At 47.4% G+C, this 27,586-nt stretch overlaps 1 pseudogene across 1 annotated transcript in view; it reads right to left on the minus strand.

Annotated features, from left to right (window-relative positions):
- Nucleotides 1–27,586, minus strand: part of LOC149336919 (calcium-activated chloride channel regulator 1-like) — a 103,680-nt pseudogene that overhangs the window by 19,202 nt on the left and 56,892 nt on the right. Inside the window, exons 9-13 of the transcript XR_016284525.1 lie at nucleotides 24,697–24,996; nucleotides 22,884–23,102; nucleotides 19,174–19,392; nucleotides 8,161–8,437; nucleotides 7,112–7,285 (exon numbers count right to left, since the gene is read on the minus strand). The product of XR_016284525.1 is annotated as a calcium-activated chloride channel regulator 1-like (transcript). The remainder of the gene's footprint in view (nucleotides 1–7,111; nucleotides 7,286–8,160; nucleotides 8,438–19,173; nucleotides 19,393–22,883; nucleotides 23,103–24,696; nucleotides 24,997–27,586) is intronic.

Consider the following 27,586-nt stretch of genomic DNA (forward strand, 5'->3'; position numbering starts at 1 on the left):
TCCAAGCGTCTCCAAAACTGTGAAGCGGTGCGGCGCCTCGCTAACCCTAACGCGCCGCGCCTGCACCGCCGCAATTCAGCGTCTGACCAAGCCCCTGAAGCCCAGATACACCGATGCCGCCACCGCGGGGCCTGCTCCAACCACGTCGACAGCTGTCTCTCAAACGGGTACGTTCAACGCCGCCCACGCAACCGAGCACATTCCTGCCGCACTGCACGCCTTGAGCGACGCTGGGAGCACCGGATCGACGGCCGCGGCGCAGCCGGCAGCGTTCGTCGTCGGCGCAGCGTCCACACCTAGCCAACTCCACGCTCTAAGGGACGCCAAGAGCTTCGGGGCCATAGACGCGTCGCAGCCGGCTGCGTTCGTCGCCGCCGCAGGAGCCGCTGCACCTACTCCAGCCAAAGGTCCCACTGACACCAAGACCTCCAGCCCGGCACCCGCGTCGCACATTGAGACTCCGGCTGAGGACTCAGACATGGACCTTACGACGTCCCCGGCAGACGACACTCCATCCCAGGAAATCGGCTGGAGCACCATCGGTGCCAACCGTAAGCCTGCCACCGCAGCCCGACCCCGCGCCGAGCTCATCACAGTTGCCATCCAGCTTCCCCCTGGAACCCTCACCCCCAAGCTACCTCTCTACGACGTACTCGCCGCAGTCGCCTCCGCTGCACAAGTTTCCTCCAAGACCAGTGCCGACATCTCCCTTCAGGCCAAGCCAGCCCAAAGCCTTGTGTTTCTAAAAACTCATTCTCCTCTCACCGCCCACCTCCTACTCTCTGTCACGCATCTTCAGCTTCATGGTAAGCCTGTCACCATCAAAACTTACACCCCCCATCCTCCCGTCTCATGCCTCGGCGTCATCCACAACGTCGGGGCCCACTTCACTCCTGATGACCTCATGCATGATCTGGAATCTTTCAAAACAGATACTCTCGCTGCTCGCATGTGGGATCCACTCAATCAGTGCTCATAACGTTCGCTGGCACCGTTATCCCCCACTTTGTATATTTCAAACGCGTTGCCTTCCGGTGCCGTCCTCCTAAACCTAAGCCTTCCGGCCAAGTGTCGTCGCTGTGCTGCTCCTCTACCCGCTGACCCTTCCGCTCATGTGTGTGCCCAGCCCTGGTGCGTTCATTGCCAGGTGAACACCCACCCCTCCCTCGACCCCACTTGCCCCTTCCTCCTTTCTAAACAACGCGAGTGTGCTAAAGCTGCATACCTCCGACGCCTAGCTTTGCGCCGGGCCACTCAACCCACCACCCCCTCGTCATCCTCCTCCTCATCTTCCTCTAATCATGAATCTCCATCAGCTCCGATCACGTCACGCCCAGGCTCCTACGCCGCCATAGTTAAAGGATCCTCGGTGCCAGCGTCCCTCTCTTCCACTACACCACTCTCTCCATCCTTGACTGACGAGAGCCGCTTCTTCGACCTCCGGCTCCAAATGCTGGAACGACAGCAGCGCGAGCAGCAGCGCATTTCCCACGATCTACAACAGCAGATACATGCCTTGACTCAAACCCTCCAGACAACCACCTCCTCTCTTACCTCCCAGCTTAGCAAGCTAAATGAGCACCTTGCCACGTTCACCACTCCCTCCTGCAGCGCCCAGGTCGCCCCTTTGGCTGACCTTGTCGAAACCACCACACAGGCACATCACACTCGCTTGGTTCAGCTGGAAACTTCGGTTCTCCAAATTCTTACCACCCTCCAAGCACAATCAAAGCAATTGGAATCCTTCACATCTATGCTCCAATCCGTCCATGAGTCACTGCCCCCGGCAAAAAAGAAGGAACGCGTACCATCGCGTTCCTCTCCACTATCATAATGGCGTTTGGCGAGGACCTCGAGATTGTGCAGTGGAACTGCCGAAATCTTTGCCACAATAAGACCCCCCTCCACCAGTATCTACTCACCCGCCCCTCTCTGCCTCATTTTCTCGATCTCCAGGAGACACGGACGGCCCGCAATGTCCCAGGCTACCGCGCCTACCATGCCACTACGGCCACACCACTTGCGTCTATTTGTGTACGCAGTGACGTGCTCGTAGAGCAAATTGACATCCCCTCCACCCTCCTTAAATATTTAGTTGGTGTGGTTTATTACCACCCTTCTTCTCGCATCTCACTCGTCCTTTTGTCTTTTTACAACCCCCCTGTCACTTCCTCTTTATTATCTGCTCTGGGCAAATTCCTTCACTCTCTTCCTTCTACCTCCCATCTCCTCTTTGGTGGTGACTTTAATGCCCCTCACACACTCTGGGGCTACCCACAAACCCTCAAACCCGGCCGCCTCCTCTATTGTCTGGCCCAGGAACGCCACCTCACCCTTCTTAATACTCCTGGCTCTCCTACTCGAGCGGGCACTCCCTCACAACGCCCAACGACACCCGACCTCACTTTCTCTCGGGGTTCACTTTCCTTTCACTGGCAGGTGACAGCCGAAACTCTTCTAAGTGACCACTTTCTCATCCATACCACCTCTCTTCCCACATCCCTCGCTGTCATCCGGTTATTCACACTGACTCGCATGCTTTTCGCACTAATCTCGCCTCCGACTCCTTTCAATCCTACGACGACTGGACGTCGCGCATCTCTGCAGCGCTCACGTCCAGTAGCCGTCGCGTTCGCTCTCGTTACCCAATCCAAGACCCAGATGCTCAACTTCTCCGTTTATGGCGTCGCCGTAAACGTCTTCAACGCTCCTTTCGCTCCCAACCACACAATGCCCAACATTCCTCCCGGATCACTGCTCTGCGGGTCGAGATCGTCGCCCACTGCGCCTCCCTCGAGCACTCTCGTTGGAGTGCTCTTTGTGATGGCCTTGATTCTGCATTGCACTCGCGATCCGCATGGTCTCTCTTTAAATCCCTCCTTGGAACTAAGCCTGCCCTTGCTCCCACTCTAGCTAAAGCCCTCACTCAGGGGACTCCCTCCGAAGTTTTTGATCAACTCGCCTCTCTCTACCTCCCGCCCCCTCTGGCACCCTCTTACGCGGTGTACTCAGGTGGACCTAACCCCGATCTGGACCAATGCTTCACTCTCCGGGAGCTCGGATCTGCTCTGGCTGCTAATGCTACACGCTCGGCTCCCGGTGAGGATGCCATTACATACACCACACTTCGTAACCTTCCTGACTGCGCCAAAGTATTCCTCCTTCAAACCTACAATGAGGCCTGGGAGAGCGGCTGATTGCCGAGCTCCTGGACATGCTCCCTTATTTCTATAATTCCAAAGCCGGGCAAACCTCCCTCTCTCTCTAACTTCCGCCCAATCTCCCTGACGTCGTGCGTTGGTAAGACCCTTGAGCGAATGGCTCTGACTCGCCTCTCTGATTTTCTTGAGACACGGGAGTTCTTCCCCCATTCTCTCATTGGCTTTCGACGCCGCGTCTGTGCACAGGACATGTTTCTGATTCTCCAGCAAACGTTCCTGTCCCCTACACCCACTCAAATTTACGCTCTTGTGACCGTCGATGTTCGCAAGGCCTTTGACGGTGTTTGCCACGATCACATCCTTACTCAACTCGAATCTTTGGATTGTGGCTCCCGCATGTACTCCTATATCCGCTGATTCCTCTCTAAACGTGTGGCTCGCTTTCGAGTAGATACCCACTTGTCTAACCCACACCACCTCACCCGTGGTACTCCTCAAGGTGCTGTTCTCTCTCCTACCCTTTTCAATCTCGCTATGGCCCCTCTAGCCTCCCAGCTAGCTGAAATTCCCGACCTGCATCATATATTTTACGCCGATGAAATCACTCTCTGGTGTTCATCTGGCTCTCCCGGTCACGTACAGGACACCCTGCAACGTGGCCTAGATCTCATCGACTCCTTTCTCACCACAGCTGGCCTCTTTCCTGCTCCTGAGAAATCCGAGCTTCTCCTTCTCAACCTTTCCTCCTACCAGCGCTCACACAACCACCTCGTCTCTCTCCACCTTTCTGGCTCTACCATTCCTGTCGTCACACAGTGCGAAGTTCTTGGCTTCCCTTTGCATGCGGCTAAGAATGTGCAAGCCCTCCACCGTGCTATCACCACCTGCCACTCTGTAACTCACCTCCTGCGGCGCGTGGTCACTCGACGCTCAGGTCTCCACGAGGCTCACGCATGCCGAGTTGCCCACACGCTGGCCCTCAACAAGGTCTTCTACTTTGCACCGTACGCTTCCTTCTCACAGACTCAACGCTCTCGAGACTGCCCTTGTGGGCCTCTACAAGGCAGCTCTCAACCTCCCTATCACTACCTCTACCGCTAAGCTCTTTGCCACAGGCCTCTTCCATCCTCTTCGTTTTCTTTTCAGCCTCCATCGTGACTCGCAGCTTGCCCGGCTTTCCCTTACCCTTCAGGGTCAGTGGTTATTGACTCAAGCGGTTATCTCGCCCATTCCAATCTCCCCGTTTACCTCTCCTATTCCCACCGCCGCGCACAATCTTCGTATCCTTCCCCTCCCAACCAACATGTCCCCCGTACTGCACGCCGGACGTCGTCATGCAGCCGCGCAGCACCATTCCCCTCTCTTTGATACCGAGGGCGTAGCTTACACGGATGCCTCCTTCGTGGCTCCTCGAGGTTCCTGCGGCTACGCCCTGTACCATCCGCACCTCCCTGCTCCTGAAACCCACACCAGCGGGCCGTATCTACACCCTCCAAACGCATTGTCCCTCGAGGTCCTCGCCATTGAGCATGCCCTCCATACATTTGCCCTCCTTCCCTCACTCCAAGAGTACACAGTCTATTCAGACTCACAAGCCGCTATACACCACATACAGAAACGCACCCTGACCCCTTCTCTCCAACAGGAGGTCGAACGAGCGGTCTCCGCACTGCAGCCTTCCATCGTTTTCCTCCGCTGGGTCCCTGGGCATTCAGGGATTGACGGCAATGAGCTGGCCCATCAGCTCGCCCGCGACACACTTTTCCGGGCACCGTTGATCCCCTGACCCAAGCCCTCGGAGGACGGTGGGAGACTCACCCTTCGCCGCACCATAAAAGAGGTCTACCTTGAGCTCCGCCTCGACAAACGCCTTTACCCTCCCCCTCATCCATCACTCACGGTGCCGGAGTCTCGCCTTCTTCAGCACATTCAGATGAATGCAGTTATCACCCCGTCCTGCCTCTTCCTCTATCGCTATCGATCGGACCCTTCCTGTCCCAACTGCCCCTGTATCTATGCGGACCTGGCCCATTTCCTCTTCTATTGCCCGGCTGCTCAGCAGTCGGGTTCCTTCCCCCCTCCCTCTATATTCATCACCACCTGGCTCGACTGGCTTGGCACTGAAGGGGAAGAAGAACAGCGGCTTCTGGTCGCCCAGGCGTTCGACATGCTCGGCCTATAAATTATGGTCGATTAAAAGTCTTTACTACTACTACTACTACTACTACTACTAAAAGTCGTTTACAAAGCAGATGAATTTAAGCAAGCTTTGACACCGGTCGCCACTGGACACCCCCTCCTTCCTCAGGCCTAACAATAAAGACATGGGCTTGATAACAAGACGAATCTATTCTAGTCAGATGGTTCTCGCTATTCGTCATTCGCTCAAGCAGCGGCATGCCCGTGATAAAATGTAGTCAGCCTTTAGTCGAGCCGGGGAATAAAGATTTGTAGCGCCACCATTTGAAGGAATTGTAGCGCCACCAATGAAGACAAAGCGGTTGCCACAAGCAGTAAAGAACGCTCTGGACCTCGGCCTCAGTCGGACGCTGCCGCTGTCATCTCTCGGGCAGCCTTGAAATCAACGAGGCCCCGGTCGCCTCCTGGGCGACCACGCGAGTAGAGAACGCTCTGGACATCGGACTCAGTCGGACGGTGCCGCCGCTGCTCTGCCGCAGTCATCCCTCTGGCAGCCTTGAAATCAACGTGCCCCGGTCGCCTCCTGGGTGACCAGGCGAGTAGAGAACGCTCTGGACCTCGGCCTCAGTCGGACGCTGCCGCCGCTGCTCTGCCGCTGTCATCTCTCCGGCAGCCTTTAAATCAATGAAGCCGCGGTCGGTTACTGGACGACTACGCGTGTAGAGAATGCACTGGACCTCGGCCTCAGTCAGACGGTGCCGCCGCTGCTCTGCCGCTATCATCTATCCGGCAGCCTTTAAATCAACTTAGCCGCAGTCGCCTAATGAACGACCGCGCGAGTAGAGAACGCTCTGAACCTCGGCCTCAGTCGGACGCTGCCACCGCTGCTCTACCGCTGTCATCTCTCTGGCAGCCTTGAAATCAGCGTAGCCGCGGTCGCCTACTGGACGACCACGCGTGCAGAGAACGCTCTGGACCTCGGCCTCAGTCGGACGCTGCCAACGCTGCTATGCCGCTATCATCTGTCCGGCAGCCTTTATATCAACGTAGCCGCTGTCGCCTACTGGACGACCACGTGAGTAGAGAACGCTCTGGACCTCGGCCTCAGCAGTGCGCTGCCGCCGCTGCTCTGCCGCTATCACCTCTGGCAGCCTTGAAATCAACGTAGCTCCGGTCTCGTCCAGGGCGACCACGCGAGTAGAGAACGCTCTGGACCTCAGCCTCAGTCGGACGGTGCCGCCGCTGGTCTGCCGCTATCATCTCTCCGGGAGCTTTTAAATCATTGTAGCCGCGGGCGCCTACTGGACGACCACGCGTGTAGAGAACGCTCTGGACCTCAGCCTCGGTCGGACGTTGCCGCTCCTGCTCTGCGGCTTTCATCTCTCCGGCAGTCTTGAAATAAATGGGACCGCGGTCACCTCCCGAGCGATAACGCGTGTAGAGAACGCTCTGGACCTCTGCCGCCGCTTCTCTGACACTATAATCTGTCCGGCACTCTTCAAATAAACGTGACCGCGGTCCTCTCCTCGGCGACCTCTACATCGACCTTCTACAGATTCAATATATACAAAAGAAAAACGACGTTACGTTGCTCGACGTTTGGGGTCTTAATTTCCACTGCACCTCCGCATTGGAGCATCAGCAATGTCGGCGTTGCTGCGGAATTGCATTGTGCTCGAATGATGGTACCTCTCCATAGCCTGGGAGGAAGCCCGGGGGATTGCACCTAGCACTGCAGTTGACTGACTAGTGCAAGTTGAGTTTACGTGGGTGCCTATACGGATAAATGTGCCGAGTACATGGAAACTCACCCGTAGTAGCAACAAGGGCTGACGTGCTGAGGAATGTACCCGAGCGCCTCAACAGGTACGCCACACGTGTAGTTTTCTGGCTTGAGACCTCCACCCTCACGGTGTATCGTCCTTTGCCTACGAACTGGCAGAAGTAGCCCATGTATTTGCCGTCATTTTTGTCATAGTCGGGGTCTGGGAGAAAAGTTAAGGAAATGCACATGATGACTGAAAGGAAGACATTGAAATTAAGGATGGAAAGAAAGCGAGGTAGCGGAAGGAAGAAAGATGGAAAGAAAGACAGAGAGGAGAAAAAAGGAAGTAAAGAAACCGAGAGAGAGAAAGGGGAAAGGATAGAGATAAAGCGAGAGAGCGGAAGGAAGAAGGATGGAAAGAAGGTGAGAGAGCGTAAGGAACAAGTGTGGAAGAAAGCAAGAGACCGGATGGAAGAAGGATCGAAAAAAGCGAGAGAGCGGAAGGAACAAGGATTGAGAGAAACAAGACAGTGGAGGAAAGAGCGATGGAAAGAGTGCGAAAATGTGGAAGGAACAAAGAGAGAGAAAGCAAGAAGGTAACAATGAGAGAGAACAAAAAGGAAAGAAAGGTAGGAAGAAAGGCAGGAAGACACCAGCGCAGGAAACATCCACGCAACAGACGCAACAGACGCAACAGTGTTTTTTTCATGGATCAGATTATTCAGTGACTTTAGTTATCTCAGTAAACCACAAAATGTAACTCCGGCTTTCCGGAATCAATTCTTAGATATTGAACATAAATCTTTGACATAAAAAGAAGAAATTCGATAGTCTCGCATTGCTTCTTTACTTCTTTTCGAGATATTTTGGCTGTACAATATTCCCTTCAAGTTTACATATAGGGGAGGTTCAGGTGTTCGATAACCAGTTAAGCTTTCTGGTGTGGCTCACCCCAAAGAAGGGAGACAAAAAGGCGCAAACATGCTCGGAGCACAGCAATTATTTAATAAGGCGAGTCCAGCTTGTTAGCCGTTGATAGCGTTAAGTACTGGTAGAGGGCCGAATGTTTCTTACCATACCTGCAATTGCTCTTACCCCGTCCGTCGTCATTAAGGCGGATTTTTATCGCTTGTTGATCGTTCGTCGGACGGTGAACTATGGCAATGACCACGGCGTCCAGAACTGGCTTCCTGCCCTTCATGACCTTGACAAAGATCCACGCACCGTCATACTTTTTCACTTCATATTTTGGCACCTCGACGTCGATTTGTAGCGGCTCGTCGTCTATTGTTCTGGGTTCGGTCTCCACCCCGACGTTGACCTTCACTGGGGCTGGGGTGGGACTCGTCACGTGCAGTGTCTAGGTTCCAACCTTGTAGGCACGAAAAACGTCGCACTAAGCCTTTGTAAACTCTTTGCTTTTAATGTTTTTTAATGCTGGGGAAATCCTTTTCTTAGAGTGCGCTTTCACGGCGGGCGTTTCATCCGGGGACCTTTTTTCCGCGGAGTTTATGTGCAAGTGTTGCATATTAAGTGCACACCGCGACAGAGTTCACGAACAAAACTGCAGATTATAGGCATGTGTTGACACCCTACAAAGAAAGCTAGGTGTATAAATGGAAGAAAAAATGGCGGACACTGCCATCTGAAACAGCTATGGCGGAAATTCCCGCCCGAGCCTCGTGGACGCGCCCTGCACTTGTGTGGGCAGCGAACGCAGAGTAGGTCTAAGCAGGCTTGGAGAGGGACAGGTATTCACAGGTGGCAGCTAGGGTGTCTGGAGGTTATGGAGAGGAAGAGAACAAGTAAAATCCCAAAAAGGAAGTAGAAGCCAGAGCTAACAGGTGGACAGAAAGAAAGTGCCTCAGTGACACTAGGAGGCAGAAACCTGAAGTTAGGAGGGAGGGAGAGAGAACACCCAGATGTTTATCGCTGGTGGCTCAAACGTGAGGATGTGTGCAGGATATTTTTACGGGACGGCAGGCCCGCGCAGAGAAAGGCACAGGTAGACGCAGGAGATCCAGACACAACCGGCCGCAGCGATTCTCTTTCGTTTTTACCTCTCGCGCTAGCGCCGCGCGCTCTCCCCTCGCGCTCGCCCCGCGCCTCTTCTGTATTTGTATAGCGCAGCGCGCTCTTGGTTAGCGTAGGTCGTATGCCGTTACAATATACAAGGTGTTTCACCTAACGTAACACAATTTTAAAATTTTTTTTTAGCTGGAAAAGCGATTTTTTCCGCATACCATTGTCACAGGTGTACTATATTAGAATGCAGCTAAGACGCGTTAACTAGAAGGCCGGTTAAGTAGTGTTGAGTAGTTAACTCTAACTATTATTGTTAGGCTTCTTAATTACTGAGAGGCGTGTATACCACCGTAAGGAATATCTATACATGTTTTTATAATTTCAAAAACTCGCTCACCATCGGCGCTGTGGCCCAAGACATTTTTACTGCATCGCGACGAAATACATGCGCTTTTGCGAAGCTTGCAGGCAAAAAAACCTCTATAGTGACGTAACTCGAGAATTAGCCAAAATTTGTTGGGCCACAGCGCCGAGGGGAGCTGCGTTTTGGAAATTTTAAATTGTGATATTGATACCACTAACGGTGGGGTACGCGCCTTTCAATAAATAAGGAGCCTAACACTAATAGTTAAAAAAACTAACTATACAGTACTATCTACGAAGCCTGCTACACAGCACGTGTAAGCTGTATTCTGGTGTAGTATATCACTGATAATCGTAACTCGAAAAAAACGCTCTTCTATGCAGAAAGCCTGTTTTTGAATATTGTGTAAAGTCAAGTGAAACAGCCTACATAATCTAGCAGGTAAATGGAGACAGGCGAGTACCAGTCGTGATCTTCGCAGAATGTGGCAGTTAAGGTGGTAATTGTAGCAGCGGGACTGAATGATGTCCTCAACACTGACGCTGCAAAATTGGTGGAAATATTAGGTAAGAGAGTTAACCATCGCAAGCAACAGCCCAGCACGAGCGATCGCGGTGTGCACACTGCATTACCGGAGGAGCTAGGACGCTACAAAGCCGCTAACAAGGATTTGGTTGCTGCTAATCGGGAGATAAAGAAGCCAAGCCTCGACAAAGCTTTCGAAGTCGAATAAATAAACAGGGATGTGCGTGTAACAGGTGCTGGTTCGGACGAGGCGACATTAATTTCAGTGGAAGGGTAGAAAGGCGGGGACTTTGTAAGTAGGATTAGCTGGCGGAGAATAAGAAAGCGTAACAAAGGAGGCTGAGCCCTAAGAAAGAAACAACTCAGAGGTCAAGAAAGAAAACTATAGAAAGAAAGTTTGGCAAACCAATTAGTTATATAAACATACTAAGGGGTAGAAAGGGAGCAAAATGGTCGGAAATGGAACAGGTAAAGGACGATGACATAGGTGTGTACGCTCTAAGCGCGAAACATCGTAGGAATCTAGAAGGTTCTCCGTTTATCAGTGGTTATTTCCAGGAAGGTGCAAAAGAAAGAGAAAAGAAATAAAGAAATGGGACGACGGGGACGGCTAGGTACGCTTAAGCATCGAGGAACAAATTGTCTGATTGCAATGAACATGACTGGACATCATTTATACACACCCGTAAAATGATATTGTTACAGGTTGACTATTTATGAGCCGCTGGCAAATGCAGGCAAGCAAACGGCTCTAGTTAAGAATCTCAGTCATGATAAAAACTGTTTGGAGGTGATGCAGGTATAATTTTATTGGGGGGAGATTAATGTTCATATCGATGATCCGAGTTTATTTCGATGATCCGAGTCATTTACCACGTGTTACACCATTCTATTATTTTTTTGGGAACTGTTTAACGACAGTATGTCTTCGCGGTTCTTAGTTGTTTTGTAAAGAATGCAGTCATCTGCGAAGAGCTTAATGCTGCCATTAATGTCATTAGTTATGTCATACATGAAGAGCAGAAATAACAACGGACCAAGGACTGATCCTGAGGAACGCCAGAGGTAACTGGAACTGTTTTGGATGAAACATACTCTAAAACCACAAAATGAGGCCGCTTTGAGAAAAAATCTTCTAACCAAGATAGTAATTCGCCTTCCCCAATAATAGTTTGTAGTTTTCCTGGCAACTTAATGTGTGATACAGAATCGAATGCCTTTGAGAAATCGAGTGTTATTATGTCTGTCAACCTAGAGTTATTATTATTAAGTGCTAGGTCGTGTGCAACCTCTGTTAGTTGAGTAACAGTTCATAGCCCGCGTCAGAATACATGCTGATGGGGTTTCAAAATACTATACCAGGTTCGCTATTTTTGGTTTTGTTGTCCTAAAGACGCAGGAGGTATGCGATGCGGTTTTCATTGTTTTCATTGTCTCTCTTGCCTGTATGTTAATTCTGTGTATCTCATTGCTTGCTATTTCAATTTTTTTTTTGTCTTATAGACATTTTAGCTATGCGTTGTTGTTTCCTTCATTTTCCATTGCATCTGTGTTAATTATGTGTAACTCATTGATCGTTACATATAATTCATGTAGTACGTATGCGATGTTGTTACTTTTCTTGTTTTGCTTTCTGTACTTTGCTGTGTAATTTGCCGCCCCCCTGAGCAATGTAACTGGTGACGGGGCCAAGTCAGGAAAAAATGAATTGCCTTTTGTCCCGTCACCTCTGACAAATCGGTGTCAAAAATAAACTTCACTTCACTTCACTATGCGCTCGAGGAAAGAGGTTATAAGCTTCGAAATTATGTGTTCCAAAATTTTACATGATGTATACTTGTAAAAGAGATTGGTCTATAGTTTCATGGTTAAGTAGTGTCCTATGTTTTATGGATAGGGGTAATCTTTCCCATTTTCCAGCCTCTGGGCAGCCTTGATAATGAAATAGACTTGCGAAAAATAACACCCAGGTATTTGCTACACCGTTTGGCAAATCTTTTTAGAAACTCATTTGGAATACCATCCGGACCTGTTGATTTTTTTTTGGATCTAGGTTCAGCTGAAGTTGAAAATCCCGTCATCAGAAATTCTGAGAGGTTCAATAGTTTACGGTGGAAATTGCAGGAGTCGGGGATGATGCCGTTATCTTTAGTAAAGACTTAAAAGAAGAAATCGTTGTACATATTAGCAGTATTAGCCTTATCTTCTGCAGAGAGACCGGACTGCTCCGTTTTATGGCCACAAAAATGGCCCCAAAACCTGTGTGGGTTATTTCTCAAAAAACTTGGGAACGCCACATTGAAGTAATAGTATTTCGCTTCATCCGTGACCTGCTTGAGGTTTTCAACGGTACCGCTTAAAATATTTCCTCAAATGACTACCACCTTTCGTCTTGATAGCTTTGCGTAACCTCTTGACGCTGCGCGTGAATGAAAACTCTAGTGATCCAAGGGTTATTTTTAGCGATGCGTTTGATCTTTGGCGGTAAACAGTTAGTCATACACTATTGTACAGCGCGTTTAAAGATAAGCCATGTAGCGTCTGTGTTTGTAGATCTGTCTGATGCGTTTTCGGCAAAGCTGTCGAATTCGTCGGTGAGATAAGTCAGAATTGCTGCGTCGTCTGCCCTTGCAAAGTTTTTTATGGTAGTGGTTGGACAGTGGCATGTTATGGTGCACTGTAGTGGTGATTCAAAAACTGGAATTTTATGATCTGAGATGCCTTCGATTACGTGGGTTGCAACACGATAGACGGGGAAGTGATCACTGATTAGAATCAAATCAAAAATGCTTTTTGTTGAGCCTTGTGCACATGTAGGATCGAGAACTATGTCTTAGAGGTTAAAGCTTATCATCAAATTACTTACAGCGTCGGAGATAAGTGAAGAGTGATGCACGGTGGTCCAGCCGACGTCTAGTGGGTTAAATTCGCCGATTAGAATGATTTGTGAGCTACAACAGTACGGCTGGAGGAAATCTTGAATTACAGATATGCATTTGTGTTCAGAAGGAAGGCTTCTGTAGAAGCTGCAGACTATAATGTTGGTGCTGTTGAAAATAATATTGCCGAAAATAGCTTCTGCACCGGTTACTTCAGGAATGACAAATGGGATGCGCTTCTGTATCATAAGTGCCCCGCCACCACCGCGGGAGGCACGATCTTTTCGGACAAGTTCGTTGTTCGGTGCAACTATTTCATCATTGCTGACATCTTGGGAGAGCCAGGTTTCCGAAATCGCAGCTATATCTGGTTCGTGCTCAAGCAGAACAGCCTCTAGGGATTCGACTTTATTTATAACGCTTCTCGCATTGATATTGATAATCGTCATTTCTTTGACCGTGCTCCCCGTCGAGTCATTGGTGGGCGGAGATCGGTATAGTTTTTTTCCAGAGGTGGTCGGTTGGTCTTAGCATCATGTTCCTTCAGAGGCGCTGATTATTCTTCTTATAGTCGCAGACGTACGCACGACCATTGATGAATAAACGAAGGCTAAGGATACCTTTTCTTTTCTTTCGCGTTCTTCTTTAACGCTCGCGAGAGGTTTTTTCTGATTTCACGAATTGTGGGGGAAAAATCATCACTAATACATAATCTTGTGTCCTATAGTTTGCGACCGTTCTTCAATATAGCTCTCTTCTGTCTCGAGTGTAATAGTTTAAAGATAGCCAGGCGGTTCTTGTCGCTCTCTGGTCGTCCTAATCTATGATATATTCGAGAAAACTTTACGCAGAATGACACAAAACGGAGGGAGAAACACGTACACACACACGAGCGCAAATCTATGAATTCGTTCGATGGCGACCTGGTCATGCCCCAGAGTATCTTGAATAACTTTTTTATTAACAGCCTGCTATAGAGTTTAGCTGCACTTTTCATCCTCCTCTTCTAGGCCATACACTATTAGATTGGATCTTCTGCTGCGGTTTTCCAAATCATACGTCCGTTTTTCTAGTGTATCAATAATTTTAATCATGCGGGAAAATTCATTCTCGAAAGAGGTAATCTTGGTTTCTAACACTGACAGTGCATTCAATTTTTTGTCTATTTCTGTGAGTCGTTTCTCCTTTATGACTTTTATGTCGCAAGCAATGTCCTTCAATTGTTTTCGGATGTGCGCAAGTTCAGGGCCAGGGTTAGTTTCCACATCACCTCCTATAAGCAACAATTTTCCAAGAAACACTGTAGTATCGTGCACTCTCCTCTGAAGCTGCGGGCACGGCAGCACTAGTAGAAAGCGATGCATATAAACATGGGTGTATTTATACACACCCATGGTTCAAAAACTGAGTCTGTATGCAGCGCTCTCTTTGTCGTCTTAACCAGAACGGGACATGCTGATACCGAAATGTTCAAACATTCATGTATGAGCGTAGATTTCGAAGCAGAATCGACCGCTGTAGTTAAACCAATTGAATACATTTAATCAAGGAAAGTGCATTCAACCCACTGAATATTAAGATATTCACTGGGCTCATAAAGGAATCTGGAAGCTCGCAAGCATGAACCCTTTAATGAATGGCATTAAAATTAAAAGGAAAAGCTTTGAAAACAAGCATATATTACCTTTCATTCTTTAAAAGCGCACATGTGAGCAAAAAGTTGCAAAACAGCTGAGGAAGAAGCTAAAGAAGCACCCACAAACGGAATAGTGACAGTGATTCGTGCACCTAAAGCATTTGTCAAAAAACAACCCAATTACAAATGCATCCTTAATGGGCAAACAACTGGAACGTCGAAAGTGCAAATACAAACAAATACCTATGGATCCGACACCTTCGCCATATACCATCATCTCCCCACTAAGTTCTAGATTAGCGAAATATTAACAGGCCTCGGCGCTTTCCCTTTAGAAGTTCCACAAAAGCGACCACTAAACAGAAAACATCGATTCCTACTTAACGAGCTGTTCATTCGCACAAATAAGGAACGGTCTCAAAGATCAATTGCCAGATGTGTTAGCCCATAAACCAGCAATAATAAAAGCGAAGCAACATATCAAGTAGGTAAATCACTTTTCAGTAAAACACTCTCAGGGGCATGTTGGTTGATAGCTGACAAGAATTAAAGCGCAAAATGACGGCACAAAGTAGGAGAAAAAAACGACAGGACAGGCGCTACCCAGCGCCTCTCCTCTCGTTATTTTTCCAACTTTGTGCCGTCTGTTGGCGCTTTAATTCCTGTTAGTTAAATCACTAATACAAAAAAGACATTAAACGAACAACAGCCTGACCCTAACAATACAACACCAACTATAGCCTTGATCGCTGAAATTTAACCTCTACCATAACCCTACCTCCCTCCTTTGCCTTCTCCCTGTAGCTATACCTCCCGCCCCCTCCCCCCCCCCTCCCGGTATACCCCACCCTCTTACCTCTACTACTCCCACATTTTCTTTCTTCCCAAATCCTACTTCCCCGTCACATTCACTAGGAGCCTTAAAGAGCCTCAACAATCGCAACTCATACAAGGTAGCAATAACCATGCCTCGAACTTAACCACAGTCCATACAGGAAACCGCGATAACTTCTTCACCGCAGCTGGTATTACCACCAGAGCTGGTTGCCCCAAAAGGAACCGGAATGGCGTGAGCCAGTGGTGAAACATTACAACAGGCCACATTCTTCACCCATTCGCCGCGCGTCCACGCGTGGTTCGCAAGTGGCCGGACCCTCCCCCCTCCCCCTCCCCCCTGCGGCCAAAAACTTACGTGCCGCAGCATCTTGTTTCTGCAGCTGGCTGGGGGCCACCTGCTATAGTCAGCACTAACCCCGAGGGCTCTGGCACGTAATAGAAAGGGGTCTCTTCGTCAGAAGTGCCCCCCCCCCCCTTAGAAGCCTACGCAGACATTTGGGTACCATGCATGTATTAGCAACATGGAATGTGGCATGTCCATGGAAAGTCGGGAGACCAACCGCGGACCGCAGGATCCCCAACTGCCCGGCTGGGGCCTCACCATTGCATGGTTGATAGCGCCATAGAGGCTCACCTAAACTGGCTGGGGTACCTTTCAAAGCGCGCGAAACTAATGCACGCCAATGTCATTCTGCATGACCTTGACACTAATGGCAATCAAGAGTTCCTTCTGAAGCACATCTGAGGAACAGTGGCTCATGGTCCCTCTGCCCTCCTGACAATTTTATTGATAATCAACATCCTCTCCTCTTCTTGCTTCCAATCCTCTCAGCCTCCCTCCCTCTCCCCAAAAATAGCTTAAAAAACAAGCGAAATTCTTAAATAACACCACACAATGTAGAACAGTAACTTTACAATTATATATATATATATATATATATATATATATATATACTTTGCAATCATAAACCGTGTGTGTGTGTGTGTGTGTGTGTGTGCGTGCACGTGAGTATATGTCGTCTAGGTGCGTGTCTGCGTGTTCAAACCAGCCCACTAATACAACCCATCTTTACCAGTAATTGAATTTTACTACTATGTGAAAATTCTCCCCACCTTGATTTAAGTAGTATCCTTACCTATCCACCTGATGCGAAGTCCAATGCGAATAGCACCTTTATCCTACTTCACTTTCATTTTTGAATTTAGACGTCATATTTGTCAAGCCTACTAACAACTGACAATCAGCACAAATACCCAATACCATCGTCATCAGCACCAGAAGCCTAACTACGTCCACTGCAGGGCAAAGGCCTCTCCCATGTCTCTCCAATTAACTCTGTCGTTTACCATGCGGAAAGCATGTCACCGCAAATTTCTTAATATTATCCGCCCATCTCACTTTCTGCCGCCCCCTGCTACGCTTGCCTTTCCTTGCAGTCGACTGCGCTACGCTTAAAGACCATCGGTTACCTCCCCTTCGCAATACATGACCTTCCCAAGCCCATTTCTCCCTCGAGTTCGATTAGGATGTCATTAACCCGCGATTGTTCCCTTACCCACTCTGCCCGCTTCCAGTCTCTTAACGTTACACCCATCATTTTTCTTTGCATAGCTGGCTGCGGTGTCCTTAACTTAAGCTGAACCCTCTTTGTTTGCCTCCACGTTTCTGCCCTATAGGTTAGTACCGGTAAGATACAGCTGTTGTATACTTTTCTCTTGAGGGGTATCGCTAAACTGTAATTCATAATCTGATATGAGATAACCTTCCATATCCGCTCCACCCCATTCTTTTTCTTCCGATTGTTTCGCTCTCAAGAGCGGGATCAGCGGCCACTACCTGCGCTAAGAAGACATATTCTCTTACTACTTCCAGCACCTGGCTACCAATTGCAAAGTGCTGTTGTTTTGCTAGACTGCTGAAGAATGCTTTGGTTTTCTGTATGTGAATTGCTAGCGCCACCGTTTTGCTTTTCGTGTCTAACTCATTGACCATGCCTTGCAGTTCATGTCCTGAGTGACTTAGCAAGGCAATGTCATTAGCGAATCGAAGATTTCTTAGGTGTTCTTCATTAAGTTTTATCCGTTATTGTTCCTATTCCAGGCCACGGAATACCTTCTTTCAACAGGCGGCGAATACCATTGGCGAGATTGTGTGTCACTGCCAGACACTTTTCTATACTGAAATTTTATTGCTGACATTATGGACGACTATGGTAGCTATGCAATCGTTATAGATATCTTCCAATATTTTCACATAACACTCTCCTACACACTGATTCCCCAATGACTGCATGGCAGCTGAGGTTTCCACTAAGTCAAATGCTTTCTCGTAATCAATGAACACTATATATAGGGATTGGTCATATTCTGCTCATTTCTCTATCGCTTGATTGATAACGGGAATAGTATCTTTTACGAAAGCCTGGTTGATATTTTGGTTTATTGAGTCTATGGTTATCCTGACACTATTAGCAATTACTGTACTTAATACCTTGTAGGGAGCGGACAGTAATCTGATCGGCCTTTAATTATTCAAGTCCTTGACGTCCCTTTCTTATGAATTAAGATATCGTTAGAGTTCTTCCAAGTTCCCGGCACGCTCGAGTACAAAAGGCATTGCTTGTAAAGGGGGGCCCTAACACAGTAATTCAGAATAAACTAGGAAAACATCCTCATTTTCAAAACACATACAAAACTAGGCAATTTCCAAATTTACCTACGGTAACCACCTGAACCTCTTAGACCACCTTGGGATAAGCCCTCTATATCACAAACGTAGCTTCAAACATTTCTCAATATAAGAACCCATAGCGAATTAAGTAACGCAACAATGCTTACAATCACACAGTTCGCAGTCAAAACATATAGGATTCATTGCACCCGTCATTAGGCAGGCGGAGGGGAGGAAGGGGCATTTTGTATTTTCTTAAATTTCTATTTCCAGATCAATGTCCACTCAAATATCCCGAATGTTGCAAGAGATCGAAACAAGAGCATCGATTAACAATCCTCATTTTCCCTACATCTTCCTGAAATTCATTATCTGCCCACCAGTACCGAACATACTGAAGGCCAGCCTTCTCATCATTGTGACTATATCTCCTAATTTTACACCTGCTGAAGTTTCTCCATCTCCAAAAATATTATATATCCCCTTATTTTATAATATTATTACTATATCTATTAGTTATCATTATTTTTAAGGTGCTATTCTACTAAAGTTATTCTAAGTATACCTCCTAAAGTTATTATTTTCCGGCAGTACACAATAAATCTGTTCACAATCATTCTAATAGCTTCGACTTCAACGGTACAAATTTTTTTTTTTCATTTTTATTTCATTTACTGCTATGCGAAGTTCCTTTTTATTATTTGTTGCTTTTTACTTCATATTGTATTAAGCACGTTATATTTAGATCGACACGCTGGGACACCATTCTTTTCCAATTCTTTTTTTAGTCCCACCTTAACATTAGTATTAGCCGGTGGACCACCGTACGTGACTTGAGAAGGCAATTTGGAACGAATCCAACCGGCAGCATGAGGTTGTGTGTGCTTCTATGTTCTCCTAATTTATTTTTAGTATCTAAATTATTACTGATTTAGTTTAAAGTAAAGTAGTAGCAATAAGAAACGTTGGACTCCAGATTTTTTTACGTTGCCTTAATACTGAGAGAAAAGCAAAATATTCGAAGTCCCACAGCGCCGTTTGAATAGAATGATCATGGCATCCATCCATATATTGCCACATACTATACGCAGCAATCATCGGCAGCTTGGTCGTATTATGGGCGCCTTCTACCATGTCAGGAGCCTACATTGTGAATTAACCGGCCACTTACCATTGCTGGACTCGGTATGGCGATCGCTAATTCGTCCCCGCTCGCCGTTTCCTGGCAACCCTGGCACGGGTTTCTGCTGGGGTCGATAAGGCTGGCTTGGATTCGCATGTTGCCGGGGCTGTTTCGCTTCGCGTGCAGCACCGTCGAGTTACCGACGGCGGCGTCGACTTGGAACTTTCTCTCAAGCGAACTCGCAAACCCTTCATCGCCATCCAGCAGCTGTTGCGGGAAGAGATCATCGCGCAGCCTTAATTGAATGCAGCCAGCCCCAGCCGTGAAAGCAGAGCTCACTCATAAATGAAACAAAAATGAGGAAGGAAAGGAAGGTGCAGCGAAGGTTGGCCTATATTCTGTACAGGTGGACACGAGAAATTCATCTGTTAGAAGCCACGGTAACTTTCTTCCGTCAACAGAACAAAGAAGTTTCAAATGCTCATTTTCGTCTTGAGCTCCACGCTGGATCTCTCTTACTTCAAGAAACGGCCAATTCATTTAACGTAATCGGAGTGTATAGCTGCAACAAGCATACGTTAAGGAACATGGTAAAGTCGAGCACCGAAAGGCTTAGGGTTGTACAGGCCTCTACACGGAAATTCTCGATTTCGCGAACGTTTCCACATCAAGAATTTTTGTGAAAGGTAATTTTTGTGCGTGACTACCAAAATAAAACGAAAAATGATTACTCACTTCACAAAGTTGTTTACTTTGATTGATGTCCATAGCATGATGAGACAAAAGTAACGAAGCTGAGTAAGAAGTAGCAAATTATGGAAATAAAGTACTGTGATCAGCTAACTACAGTGCCTTTCTAAACTCGCAAGCTAAACGGCGCAAACATTCCAATTGCTGTCATGCACCCCTCGTATAGTTCGCTAGCTCAAGGCAACGAAAATGATTGCTGTGTGTCAAAAGCGTCCAGATTACTAAGACACCTCAGTCAACGAGCGTTCTCGCTACAGCTCTGTGGCTCTTCGAGGCGTGCAGCTCCTTGGCTTCTGCTCTAGATGATAATAGCTACAGTATAGGAAGCACTGCCACTGCTACGGCACGACGCCAATGCCAGCGCGCACGCATCGATGGCGCCAGGTTTCTGCACGTGTTGCCCAACCCAGGGGTGACCACGCAAGAGCACTGGAGACAGCAAACAAGAGCGGCGGCGCCCTGTGCGATTCATTGAACACAAAGGAATACAACACCATCATCATCACCCTGACTACGCCCACTGCAGGGCAAATGTCCCTCCCATATCCCTCCAATTAACCCTGTCCTTCACCAGTTGGGGCCACCGTATCCCCGCAATATTATTAATCTCATCCGCCCACCTAACTTTGTGCCGCCGCCTGCCTTGCTTGCCTTCTCTTGGAATCCACTCCGTTATCCTTAAGGACCACCGGTTTTCTTGCTTTCGCATTACGTACCCTTCCCAAGCTCATTTCTTTTTGTTGATTTTGACTAGGATGCCATTAAACCACATTTATTACCTCACCCACTCCGCCCGCTTGCGATGTCTTAACGTTAAGTCTATCATTTTTCTTTCCATAGCTGGCTGCGTGTTCTTAACGAAAGCTGAACCCTCTTTGTTAACCTCCACGTTTCTGCCCTGTACGTGAGTGCTGCTAAGACATAGCTGTTGTATACTTTTCTCGGGAGCATTATAGGTAAACTGCCATTCATCATCTGAAAGAACCTGCCAAATGCTCTCTACGCCATTCTTACTATTTTAGTTATTTCCCTCTCATGATCCGGATCGGCGGTCACTACCTGCCCTAAGTAGACATATTCTCTTACTGTTTCCAGCAGGTCGCTACAAATTGCGAACTACAGTTTCTTTGCTAGACTGTTGAACATTACTTTGGTTTCTGTATGTTGATTTTTAGCCCCACTGTTCTGCCCTCCATGTCTAACTCAGTGATCAAACTTTCCAGTTCATGCCCCGAGTGACCTAGCAGGGCAATGTCATCAGCGAATCGAAGATTACTTAGGTGTTCTTCATTAACTCTTATCCCCAGTTGTTCTCATTCCAGGCCCCGGAATACTTCCAGTAGAGAGGCGGTGAATAGCATGGGCGAGATCGAGCCTCCCTCCTTGACACCTTCCGTTATTGGTATTCAACAGCTAACTTTATGAAGGACTATGGTAGGTGTGCAATCGTTAAGAATATCTTCCAGTATTTTCACATAAAACTGTTCCGCACACTGATTCCGCAATGCCTGTATGACAGCTGAGGTTTCCACTGAGTCAAATGCTTTCTCCAAATCCAAGAACGCTATATATAGGGGTTCCTTATATTCTTCGAATTTCTCTATTGCCTGAATGATAGCGTGAATATGGTCTACTGTCGAGTATCCTTAAGAAAGCCTGCATAATAATTAGGTTGATTGAAATCTAAGGTTGTCGTGACTCTATTAGCGATTACCTTACTAAAAACCTTTTAGGCAGCGGCCAGTAAGCTGATCAGTCTGTAATTCTTCAAATCCTTGACATGCATGCAATTGAATGAAATGCGTGAATGCATTGCGATACAGGGTGGCCCCATCACTGTAATTGACAATAAACTAACAAAACACGCTCATTTTCAAAACACACAACACTAGACAATTTACACATTTACCAACGGAAAGCACGTCCAACTCTTAGACCAACTTGGGATAAGCCTTCTATATCACAAACATAGCTTTAAACCTTTCTCAAAACAACAGTCACCCATATAGAAAATAAGTCAAGCACAAAGGTTACCACTACACAGTTCTCAGCCAGAACATATAGCATTCATAGCACTCGTCATTGCGCCGGGTCGGGGGAAAGGGAGACTTAATATTTTCTGAAATTTACCTTTCCAGGTCATCCTCCACTTAAATATCCTCATTGCCGCTAGAGACTGAAGCAAGGGCTAAGTTTCTCAATCATTTTTTTCTCTCCATATTTTTGAAATTCATCTGCCCACCTGTAGTGAATAAACCGTTGTCCAGCCTTTTCATCATGCTTAATATAACTGCTAAAGTTATTATATATATCCTAATTATTAGTATTATTATTATGTCCATTAGTTAGCATTATTTTAAGGTGATATCATACTAAAGTTATTGTTAGTACAGCTCGTAAAGTTATTTTTTTTACTTTTATTACACAATAACTCCCCTGAACAGCCATTCCAATAGCTTCTGCTCTAAGAGTGCAAATAATTTTTCTTTTTTCATTCATATTTTTTTCTGGTATGCGAAATTTTTTTTATTATTTGTTACTTTTCTGATTGATCTTATTTTACGCCTGCTATACTTAGTGCAACAGGTTGGACATCATTTTTTTCGAATTCCTTTTCTTATTCCTATCTGAGTATTATTAATAGTCGGTAGAGTACAGTACGCGACATGAGGAGGCAAATTGAAACAAATCCCACCAGTAACATGTGGCTGTAGTTTCTTTTACGTTCTTCAGATTTATTTAGTATCTAAGATTTTTACTGATATCTTTTAGTCGCATAAATTAAAGCAGTAACAAGAATAAACGTTGCATTCCAGCATCTTTCCGCTGCCTACGTGATTGAGAGAACAACAAATATTCGAAGGCACACAGTGCCGTATTAATAGAATGCTGATTTCATGCATGCATCCTTTGGCACATATACGCAACAGTGATGGGCAATTAAATGTGCCTCCTCCCATATGTTAGACTGGTCAGGAGTGTATCGTATGAATGAACCGGCCACTTACCATTGGCGGACTCGATATGGCGATGGCTAATTCGTCCCCGCTCGCCGTTTCCTGGCAACCTTGGCACGGCTTCCTGCTGGGATCGATGAAGCTGGCGTCGATTGGCATGGCGTCGCGGCTGTTTCGCTTCACGTACACCACCGTCGAGTTACCGACGGCGGCGTCCACTTGGAACTTCCTCTCAAGCAAACTCGCGAGCTCTTCGTCGACATCCAGCAGCTGTTGCGGGAAGAGATCACCGCGCTGCATGAACTGAATGCCGCCAGCCCCAGCTATGAAAGTAGAGCTCACTCATAAATGAAGGAAAATTGAGGAAGGAAAAGAAGGTGCAGCGAAGGTTGGCGTGCATTCTGGAGATGTGGACACGGGAAAACCATCTGTTAGAAGCCGACGACAAATTTGTTTCCTGCTCCCGTCGGCAGAACAAAACTCTCAAATGTTCGTCTTCGTCTTTAGCACCACGCTGGATGGCTCTTACTTCAAAAACAGCCAATTCATTTAACATCTTCGGCGTGTATAGCTGCAACAGGAATACGTTAAGGAACATGGTACAGTCGCGCACCAAAAGGCATAGGGTTGTAGAGGCCTCTACATGGAAATTATCGATTTCGCGAATGTTTACAGATAAAGAATTATTGTGAAAAGTAATTTTGATCCGTGACTACACAGAACGAAGAAATGATTAGTCTCTCCACAAAGTGGTTTACCTTATTGATGTTCGATTAGCATGAAGAGACAAAACTAATTCGGCTGAATAAGAAGCAGCAAATTATGGAGATAAAGTACAGTGACCAGCTACCTACACTACTTTTGTAAACTCCTAAGCCAAGCAGTGCAAGCATTCCGACTGCTGTCATGCACCACTCGTGTTGTTCTTCAGCTCTAGGACAGGAAATGATTGCTCTGCGGCAAAAGCGCCCGAAGTACTAAGAAACCCCAGTCTACTACCGTTCTGGCTACAGCTCTATGGCCCTTGGAGGCGTGCAGCTCCTTGGCTACAGCTCTAGATGACATTAGTTGAAGTATAGGGAGCACTGCTACTGCCACCGCACAAAGTCAGTGCCAGCGCGCACGCATCGATGGCGCCAGGTTTCTGCACGTCGTGGCCAGGGGTGACCGCTCATGGGCACTGGAGACAGTTAGCAGGAGCGGCAGCGCCCTCTGCGATTCGCTGCGCAGTGGCGCGTCATAATACTACGTGTACGCCTCTCCTGCGTGAAAGGGAATATGTTGTTAGCGCGACTGCAGTACGATAATTAGTTAGGTTCGTATGTTTGTTTTCAAATCCTGAAATCGCTAACATGGTATCGCTTTCACTTTTCCGTGTCCGATATTGCCTGTTCATCCGCGTCTATCCGGATTCGGGGACGGGCAGATACGGGCCAGCGTTCCTTATACACTTTGCGCTTTAGTACATTGTCTTCCGTAAGAGCTCGACTGGACAAAACACGTCTAAAACGTTTTAGGCAAGACCGCTGCATTCGTTTCTTTAAAGACCTACGTGACAGCTACCAGGAATACACAGGCCCTTAATAAGGGAGCTCTGCTAGAAGTGCCACGAGGATATATGGGGTACAGATTACAGGGTTGCTCTACTGTGTAGGCAACAACGAGTAGCCGCCGACAGGCTTTTCCAGTTGTAATTTTACAGGTGCGTGATCCCTTTTCTGGTGTTTCAAGATCGAGGCAGAATAAATCAGGAATCTGTTGTTGCGTGCATGAGCTAAATGTTTGTTTGCATTGCTCGCAGCTATACAACTCCCCCACTACTGAGCCCACGATCAAACTGTACGGGCCACCTGATCGAGCGTACCGTGTGGATTCGCACAGTGTTGTCGGCCTCTGTCGTCGTTGAAGAAACGAAGGCACTCTTGAGCTCGCGTCGCATGTTTCCCCGGAGTTCACTGAAGCCGAACGCCTTTCCGCCCGTCTTTGTGGCGAGAGTCTCCAGGTTTCCGTCGGCACTGTGCACCAGCGCCAGGGTGCTGACGACCACCTTTGCCGCTACGATCTCTGGCAGCACGTCTTTGATGAACGGAGCTTCATTCTCTTTCCCGTCAGATGCGAGTACGATGAATGCGCCTTCTGGCGTTTCAGTGCCGTTTCCTAGGTGCTGAAAATAAATATGGAACGGTGGATAACTTCACAAAGCCTCCTTAGACTGATATCACCAGGTGTCACTATGGTAAAGGGCGGAGTTCTGGAGCATTGATATGAATAGGTGCTGTGCGGTGGCATCTACTTATCAAAAATTGCTTTTGTAACTCGTTTTTATGCGACGTGTTTTTGCACATATGGAGCTCATATGGCGCTCAGCTGCAATGCAAGGCCTGAGCACTGCAGGCATACTTGACCAATACGATCTTGGTTCGGTGACTCACTTGTTTGCTACGTAGTCGCCAGCAATAGGAACAGTTATAGAACAAAATTGTCGGTGGTGCACCAGTTCTAGATGCATTGTGTCTGGAAAACAATGGCAGGGCGGTGGTCTTGAACAACGGCTTGGAAAATCAATGAAGCCTGGGCCTCAGAAACAGCACCGAACAAACTAAGCTTGAATGCAGCAAGTAAAAATTTCACGGCTGTTTTTCCTAATGATAAGCAATACCTTTTCACGCATGCTTCATTAATGCATGGATAATATTACTAAGATACCCAACTTAATGGTCCTATTGGCCAAATGTTTAGGGGAATCCCCTAAGTTGGAGTAGATTTGTAATCCACATCCACCCAAGCGCAGCCAAACGGCTACAAAAGAAAGCTATTCAGCTTTCTCAAAACCTTCGCAGTTAAGAAAAATTCGTCCTGATACGGGGTTCGAACCCGGGACCACCGCTTCACCGGAGCAGTCGCTCTACCAATTGAGCTAACCGGGACGGCAAGCTTATGGTAGGGCGAGAGCGAATTGATCAATAACTCGAAGTGGGAATAGTGTTCGTCAAAATTTTTCTTTAACTGCGAACTTTCTGAGAAATCTGTAGAGCTTTCCTTTGTAGCCGTTTGGCTACGCTTGGGTTGATGTCAGTGAGTAATTACTCACTTATTTCAAATCTACTCCACCTTAGGGGATTCCCCTAAACACTTCACCAACACTTCGAGCTATTGATCAATTCGCTATCGCTTTACCATATGCTTGCCGTCCCGGTTAGCTCAATTGGTAGAGCGACTGCTCCGGTGAAGCGGTGGTCCCGGGTTCGAACCCCGGTCGAGGACGAAGTTTTCTTTAACTGCGAATGTTCTGAGAAAGCTGTGTAGCTTTCCACTGTAGCCGTTTGGCTGCGCTTGGTTGGATGTCAATGAGTAATTACTCCCTTTTTAATGGTCTTATATTCACACTTCAAGCTAATGGTTTATGCTACTGCGGCATGATCGTTTTCGTCTATGCACGGTGCAGGCTCTCGGTTGCACCATTTAACTTTATGTCCCAGGCGACTGGCTCAACCGATTGAAGACACAATGAATTTGTTCAATTGAGAAAACCGCTCGCTTGGGGGGGGGGGAAGCCCTTGTTTCCTCTTGCATCCATCTCCTATATATTTTAAACCGCTAGTTGTATCATGCCAAGGTCCCCGCCATATCGCATCGTCGTCGTCAAATCCGCAAGCCCGATTCCTGAGCTGATATATAGAAAACTACAAGCATACAAGTATACATAATGTTCCCCGCTCGGAGACACGGCCACAATAGCTTGTTCTCTCTCCACCGCCGACGGCAGTCTCGGCTACCTGAGCCGGCGCGGCAGATTAGTGTTTACTCCGCAGGGCGGCTGATTCTAAGAAAAGACGAGTGTTCGATCCCGACCGCGGCGGTCAGATTTTGATGGAGGCGAAATTCGATTCCTGTTAGTGTGTGATGTCGGTGCTTGTTAAAGAACCTCAGGTGGTCGAAGTTTCTCGAGCCCTCCACTACGGCCTCCCTCATAGCTGGAGTCGCTTTGGACGTTGACGTCCCTACAAACCATTTAACACTATTTATCCGAATGAACATCGGAGGCCCTGAACCCGATCGTGATAAAAAGTGCACTTCCCTTCGTCCGCGTATCCGCCCGCTGATCCGTGGGTAATGTGACTATTTGTTTTTATATTTTATAAGATTGTGTGCTTTCTGGGTGACGTAATCGTGCACGTGGTGCCACGCAGACACTTAATCGCACTTTAAAGAGGATCAGGTAAGAGCAGAGTTGTTGAAGGACGGAGGTGAAATTGTGCTGTCCGTTGCCTACAAGGTATTTACTAAGGTAATGGCTAATACAGTCAAAACAAAATTAGAGTTCCTTCAAACAAATGGCCAGGAAGGCTTTAGTAAAGGGTAGTCGAAAATAGACCACATTAGCACTATCAATCAGGTGATACAGAAATGAGCACAATATAACCGACCACTATATATAGATTTCATTGATTACGAGAAAATGTTACTCAGTGGAAAACTCAGCTGTCACGCAGGCATTGCGTAATCAGGGTGCAGAAGAGTGTTGTGTACAAATATTGGGAGATATCTATAAGCAAGGAAGAGGGGTTGGTTATAACTAACGCAGAGAGTTCAGCGTAGGTTAAGGACAAGGCAGCGAGCTATGGAAAGTAACATGTTAGGTGCAATGTTAAGAGATCGAAGTGGGCGGAGCGGGGGGGGGGGGGGGGGAAGAGAAGCCAGTTAACGAAATCATAGTCAAAATCAACACGAAGAAATGGGCTCTGGCAGGGTTT

Source organism: Amblyomma mixtum, chromosome 7, assembly GCF_055824585.1.
Source record: "Amblyomma mixtum isolate Tamu chromosome 7, ASM5582458v1, whole genome shotgun sequence".
NCBI lineage: Eukaryota > Metazoa > Arthropoda > Arachnida > Ixodida > Ixodidae > Amblyomma > Amblyomma mixtum.